The 6,837-nt window shown below is 43.7% G+C and overlaps 1 long non-coding RNA gene across 1 annotated transcript; it reads right to left on the bottom strand.

Annotated features, from left to right (window-relative positions):
• Window positions 1–1,763: 1,763 nt before the first annotated feature.
• Window positions 1,764–2,400, bottom strand: LOC119305780. Its single transcript, XR_005148768.1, has 2 exons — window positions 2,269–2,400; window positions 1,764–2,166 (listed from the first exon to the last, which is right to left on the bottom strand). It is a non-coding gene; the product is annotated as an uncharacterized LOC119305780 (long non-coding RNA).
• Window positions 2,401–6,837: the final 4,437 nt, after the last annotated feature.

Here is a 6,837-nt window from a genome sequence, read left to right as displayed (position 1 = left end):
CAGATTGTCTTTGCCGTGTAGGTGCAATAGTATTTCAGTTATAGCAAAACATTTCTGTCTCAGGCCTATTCATTGTGGGAGCCTGATAAAAAGTCATTGATCCCATCCAAACCTATGTTCGTTACTCTGATAAAGCAACATTTCTTATGTAGATTGACCAGTATTTGAATGTGTTTACAATCTGGTGGTATATTAATATGACGGTCTTTGGCCCTTTTCAGTTCGTACATAATTTTAGTTTTCTTTTTCCTTTGAACTGAAAATTTTATCAAATGGTTATATTTGCGTACCCAGCTTATAACAAAGTTCAATTTTAATTTTTTCAATTTGTTTGATAAGCACGAAAATATTATTGCAATACTGTTGTACTCTACAATGGAAGACATAACTGAATCATCATATGACAATAGTGACATAACTATAGCTTGGTAATCCTCTGTCTTTTTTTGCTCCCATTTTCATAGCACAAGAAACACATTGTTACATAGTACGATACTCAGGCCTGCATGCCCTCTGTCATAGTCCAAGAGCTATTGTGTTGTTTCGAAAATGAGCAAGAAAGGTCTAATAATAACTAGGTGAACCACATCCAAATATGTAGATGTCAAAGCATTTTCAATTGGTTAACACAACAACTATACAGCCATGTGATTTATACGTAATGATTTAGTCTGCATCCTAGAACACTATGCACTATCTTCTCCTTTATATGTCTATTGACATGTACTCCTTGTTTTGTGAAGAAAAAAACTTGTTTGCAATGAAAAAACCGTGTGTTATCCTTTTTTACCACTTCACATATTTGTTCCTCTATGTGATGAGACTGATCATATAATTAGTACAGATTCAATAGTAACCCCCATTCACACCGTGTTTTTCTTTTCCGAAATGGAGGATTACCCCCATTCACACAGTGGTGTTAATACATAAGCTTCATAGAGTAAATAATAGTATACAGAGCGCCTCATAGGCGCAATTCATGTTATGCAGCTTAGGCTAATATTATTTCCACTACCATCGAGGAGTCAATATGTCACAATCGTTCAGCAACCTTTAGCTATATGATATAAGATTTATAAACATATATCCTTCGTCTGAATTATCTTTTAACAGTTACCACTCAATTGTTGAATTAAATTGTTCAATACCTTGAAAGTTACAGATAGACCTCATCTAGCTAGGAATTTGACTATTGGTTAGAGTTTAATGATATCACTGCAAAGTGCTCTAAGTCATGTTTGCATTTTTTTTTATAGTTTCTAGAAGATTTTTTGGTCCTTTTTAGAAAAATATGGAAGACAACCACTTTATCTTTTTTTCTGAAAGAAGTATAAATCACAGTCATTTAAAAGCACTAGTGTCAGATATGTGCAATGATTTCTTACCCAGGGCCGGTTTGTGCATTACATGACTATTTATGTTCCATGGTACCCAAGCATGGATCTCCAAGGTTTAATATTTTGTTTTCATCTTTAGGAAAACAAGTGAAAAGGCTTTTTGTTGTGGATTTCACCTCTAGCCTACCCCAACTTGTTTGAGATTAAAAGCTTTGTTGTTGAGGAAAACAAGTGAAAAGTACATTATGGCTATATGAATTCGCTGTAATTGTCTATGCCGAGTGTTTACATGGTGGATTTGCGTATCTTTTGTTTGATTTCACCTTTTGAGGGTACGGTTAACTCTAACTATCGTTGAAAGTGAGACTTCGGTTGAGAAAGCATTCTAAATACTAATTGCTCACATATGCATTGCCCAATGACACATCCATCATAAATTCTTTTATTCGCTAATATGAAAAGCTCATGAGTTACCAATACAACACACATCCATATGTACATTAAATCAAAATCACAGACTTATACTATAATATGTCCCAGGATTTGCGTCCACCTTGAGTACGAAATTAATTTCAGCCCCATCTGAAGCCTTGCTCTCTAGCAAAAGCTTCTGACGCTGTTTTGCCAAGAACTCCTCATCGTTCCTCTTGACTAAAACTGTCATCGACTCTAGAACTCTAGCATTTAGTACGAAAAAAGTTACAAAATCAATGTCAGGTTTTTTGGCCCGATAACAATCCAATACAATTTTTTTTAGACGGATGTCAAAAGATCTGAGAAGGTCCCGGTGTTTACGACGCCACAAATTCTTTGTCCCAGATTTCTCGCACTGAAAAGAACATTGACAAACCAAATACATAACAACTTCAGAACAATAAGTAGATCAATAAAGCAATCAAACAAAATGTACTATCGGTGAAACAATCATCACCTGAATGTACAACTTCTCCAAGCACGGAAAACATCTCATCAATTCAATAACCATGTCCAAACATAGAGTACGCATACATAGATGCAAAGACTTGATTCTGCACAGTGCTGTTGAAAGGCTACCAATTGCAATGCGCGGTCCCTTCATAAAATCATGAAATCCAACGTTAGACAATAATATACATAGGTTTGCAAATCATATGTAATTTCTGTATGCACTGAAATGCAAGTTATATAGAAGGCTGAGGATGGTAAAAATGAAGATCTTACCTGATGAATATCTGTGAAACCAAACACGAGCCTGGTGGAGTTAGTACAACAACCTAGGGACTCCAACCTAGGTGCCGAGAGCACTGATACATGCAAATCCTGGTTCTGATCAAGATGGAATAATCTTTCAAGATGAGGGGCACTCTTGATGATGAGCTCCTCCATGCATGGATCTGGCAAAGAATTGCCGACTTCAATGCTTCTAAGGGTAAATGAATTGATCCGGAGGCAACGGGCTCCACTGCACCGAATAATTAGCAAGACCTCGAGAGAAGGGCTGCTGGCAATCATGCTGCTGAGTGAGAACTCCGAGAGGAAGACATAATCAAGACCGAGCTTCTTAAGCTGCGGGAAGTGAAGCCCTTGAACGATGTCGTCCGTGAGTGTGCAATGTCCGAATTGGGCGACACAGAGGGTGTGCGAAAAACGGAAGATAGATGTAGGTGCCGGCAACCGCTGCCAATTGTGCCACGGCCGACGGTAGAACTCAAGCTCCTTGAGTTTATTCAGAGCGGGGGACAGGAGACAGGCGTCCACGGCAGCATCGTTCTCCTTGTTCGTGGCCAAGAGTGGGCGAATGCAGAAGCGGTGGCAGTCGCCTTGGTGGGAGGAAATTATGCGTTGTAAGACATCACCGAGCTTACCATGATTAGAACGGGCGATTTCACAGCAGTCGATGTTGAGAGGAAGAGAGCGCCAGAGGGGAAGCCACCGTTTCGCGAGGATCTGCGTGCGACCGCGTTGCTTCATGGGGAGGACCGAAATAATCTTCCGGAGCACGTCGTCGGGGAGGTCGCTGAGGTGGAGATCTCGCCCGTCTCCACCTCCATCGTGGTCAGCCGCTCCGGGATCGGGCGCTGCCGCCGGCGACGGAGCCGGACTGCCCTCGCCCATGAGTGCGGCTGACTTCCTCTTCCTGGTAGTCGCACTTCTCCTACTACCGCCGGCCTCCATCTCCTTGGGCAGAGACGGCTGCTAGTCCGGCGGTGAAGAGAATTAGGTTTGGGAGTTTGGTGGTGGAGGTCAGGTTCGGAGCAGGACGAGGGAAGCTTCTGAGGATGACAGCCGAACCCTACTGTCCGATGTGAGTAAATGGTAAGCTGGCGTGATCGAGCAAGTAGAAACTGCCTGCGATGTGACATGTGGGCATGGGACCAAACCTGCACTGGGCGGCCGAGGTCAATAGCGTCCCCCTTTTTTCTTCTGCAAATTTGGAATTTCATTCATCACTCATCAACCGTGCTAAAACCCCGCTGCTCACCAGCTAGCGTGGACACGCATGCTTCCAACAAAAAGGATATACATCTAGCTGCAGCTTTAGTTTGTTTTAGTTTGTTGCACCAGAAAAGGGCGTCAAAGCTAGCGACAGCAAGGAGACGGTGGATCGCCGGGACGGCGGCGAGTCAGGAATGAGGGACCAATATGTTACAGTGTTCTGACATTTTATGGGATTCCGTTCTTCTTCAATCATTAACAAGGGACCAATATATTTTAGTGTTCTCACAGTTTTGACAGTGGCGATTCTATGAGAAGGATCATTAGAAGCGGCGCCAGTTTTCTATTTCAGTCATATTTCATGTCAACTTGGTTCCTCCACCTTCCTCTCTACTTTTCATCCCCTCCCCAACAATCTAGTTCTCCATCAAACCAAAATTTAAGATGAAGACCATCAACCTAAGTGAAGCTTCACATAGCCAAGAATCCGGCCAGGCCGGTGGTATATTCACGTAATTAACAACGATAAGACAGGAAATATCATGTCACAAATTTGAACAACAGGGACGAAACCATCAATTTCTATTTAGGCCAGTAGTTGTAGACATTAAGTGGGTAACAGCAGATCTTTGAGCAACATTATTCTAGAAAGTGAGTGAGTTGTGAATGGGCCAAAACTAGAACACATGTTAAATAGGCTTTTACGTGTGTTGTGTAACGTGACAATGTGTCATGATATAATTGTGTGTGCGTGTGTGTGTGGGTGTTATTGTACAAGGCAAGTTGTTAGCAAGGATAAGCCCAATCTTGTATATCTTGGATTTGGGGCCAAGCCTACCAACAAGCTTCTGCACCTTGTATTCTCCTGAGCAAATAAACACACGCGCGTCCCTACGAGGAGTGCATACGTTTCCATACTTCCTTCCTTTCATGGTCATCAGAGCTAGCCTCGAAATCATCCATGGCGAGTTCTTCAAGTTCATTCCCCTCCTCTCCATCTGCTCACGCCGCAACCAAGGAGCTCAGCAAAGGTAATCAGGTGCTATGGCATAGCATCGTCCTCTCTACCATTAGGGGGCGCAGATGGCAGACTACCTCGACACCTGGAAGGCGGTGCTGCCCATAACCATTGAGGTCACCGCCAACGATGGGAAGACGAATTCCAAGGTGCCTAACCCCGACTTCTCGACGTTATGCACGAAGGATCAGCAGGTTTTTTCCTACCTGCTGACCACGCTGCCATGGGAGATGGCTATCCGAGTGGCCTCCTGTCAGCTGTCACACGGTGGCGAAGCTCTGGAACACAATCGAGGGGATGCTCACCGCTCACACGCGTGCGAACAATGTTAATGTCTGAATCGCGCTGGCAAACCTGCAGAAGGGAAACTCCACCATCACTAAATATGTTGGTAAGATAAAATCTTTATGCGATGAATTTATAGCTTTAGAGAAGAAGGTTGATTAAGAGGATGTCGTTTCTCACATCCACGCCCGGCTCGATGAGGAGTTCGACCCGGTTGTGTCCGCTATGTGTTCGCAGCTAGAGCCCATGACTGCACCAGAGCTGTACTCGCAGCTCCTAAGCTTCCGGCCCACTATGAACCTTTGGCATGGGGCGTCTGAGTCCTCCGCCAACGCGGCCACTTGTGCTCGCTTCACCAAGCAGCAGAACGGCAATGCCAGTGGCGGCGGTGATCACAGCCGCAACTACACCAACAAACAAGGCGGCGGGGCAACAGTGGTGACCACGGCCGCAATTTCACCAAGCCAGGCAACCATGCTGGTTGTAGCGGCAACGGCGGCGGAGGCAACTATAGCAGCGTTGTCAACTACTCCAACAACCAGGCGGCCAAACCAACTTGCCAGATTTGCGGCAAGGGTGGACACCCAGCTGGGAAGTGCTGGAAGAGGTTCAACGCCTCTTACCTGACGAGTGATGCGCGCTCAGCCAACATGATCGCACCCAGTATAGGGTAGATACAAACTGGTATATGGATAGTGGTGCAAGGTGCAACTAACCATATCATCAATGACTTGGAGAAGCTGACGGTCCGGGACAGGTAAACCGGCAATGAGCAGATCCACACCGCCAGTGGCTCAGGTATGGCTATTGATCACCTTGGTCATACAACTATTCATTCCCTTGACCATGACCTTCATCTAAACAATATTCTTCATGTCCCTGAGGCTACAGAAAGTTTGATTCCAGCAAGTCGCCCTGACATAGATAATGGCACTTTTCTTGAAAATCACCCCTACTCTTTTCTTGTTAAGGATTGGGAAACGAGGAGGGTTCTTCTTCGTGGCAGGGGTAGGAGAAGTCTCTATCTTGTCAAACACGTGGGATCATATGTCAAGAGGCAAGTTCTTAGTGTCACTGAACCATCTTCAGATCGGTGACACCGACGTTTAGGTGGTCATCCAACTTCTATCATTGTTAGGAAGATCATTAGTAAAAGTAATCTCCCATGTGGTAGCAATTTCAATAATGAGTTTGTACGTGATGCCTGGCAGAAAGGCAAAAGTCACCAATTGATGTATCGAAAATCAGTGAGTGAATCAAAAGTTCCTTTAGAACTCATTATTTTCTTCTTATGTGCAGGGTCCTACGGTACAAACCGTAGGTAGAAGAAAAAAATTCTATGTGAGTTTCATTGACGATTTTAGCAAATTCACGTGGATCTACCTAAGCAAACATAAGTCTGAAGTTTTTCAAAAATTTCATGACTTTGAGAACCTTATTGAACGACAATTTGACCCCAAAATCTTGCTCTTCAAACATATTGGGGAGGGGAGTACAAAAATTAAACTCCTTCACAAAGATTGGGATCTCTCACCACGTCTCATGTCCCATGCACATGAGCAAAATGGGTTGGAAGAACGGAAGCACTATCACATTATTGGAGTCGGTATGTTTCTTCTTGCCCAAGAATCTATGCCCTTAAAATTTTGGGATGAGGCCTTCATTGTTGCAGCACACTTAATCAATAGAATGGCGTGCAAATTATCAACTTTGAAACTCCCCTTACCAGATCATTTTTTAGCAAAACCAGATTGTTTGGTGAAACACCAAACTACTCATCCC

Source organism: Triticum dicoccoides, chromosome 5B (assembly GCF_002162155.2).
Source record: "Triticum dicoccoides isolate Atlit2015 ecotype Zavitan chromosome 5B, WEW_v2.0, whole genome shotgun sequence".
Classification (NCBI taxonomy): domain Eukaryota; kingdom Viridiplantae; phylum Streptophyta; class Magnoliopsida; order Poales; family Poaceae; genus Triticum; species Triticum dicoccoides.
The sequence above is the reverse complement of the archived record's forward strand: the minus strand, read 5'-3'. Positions and strand labels throughout refer to the sequence as shown.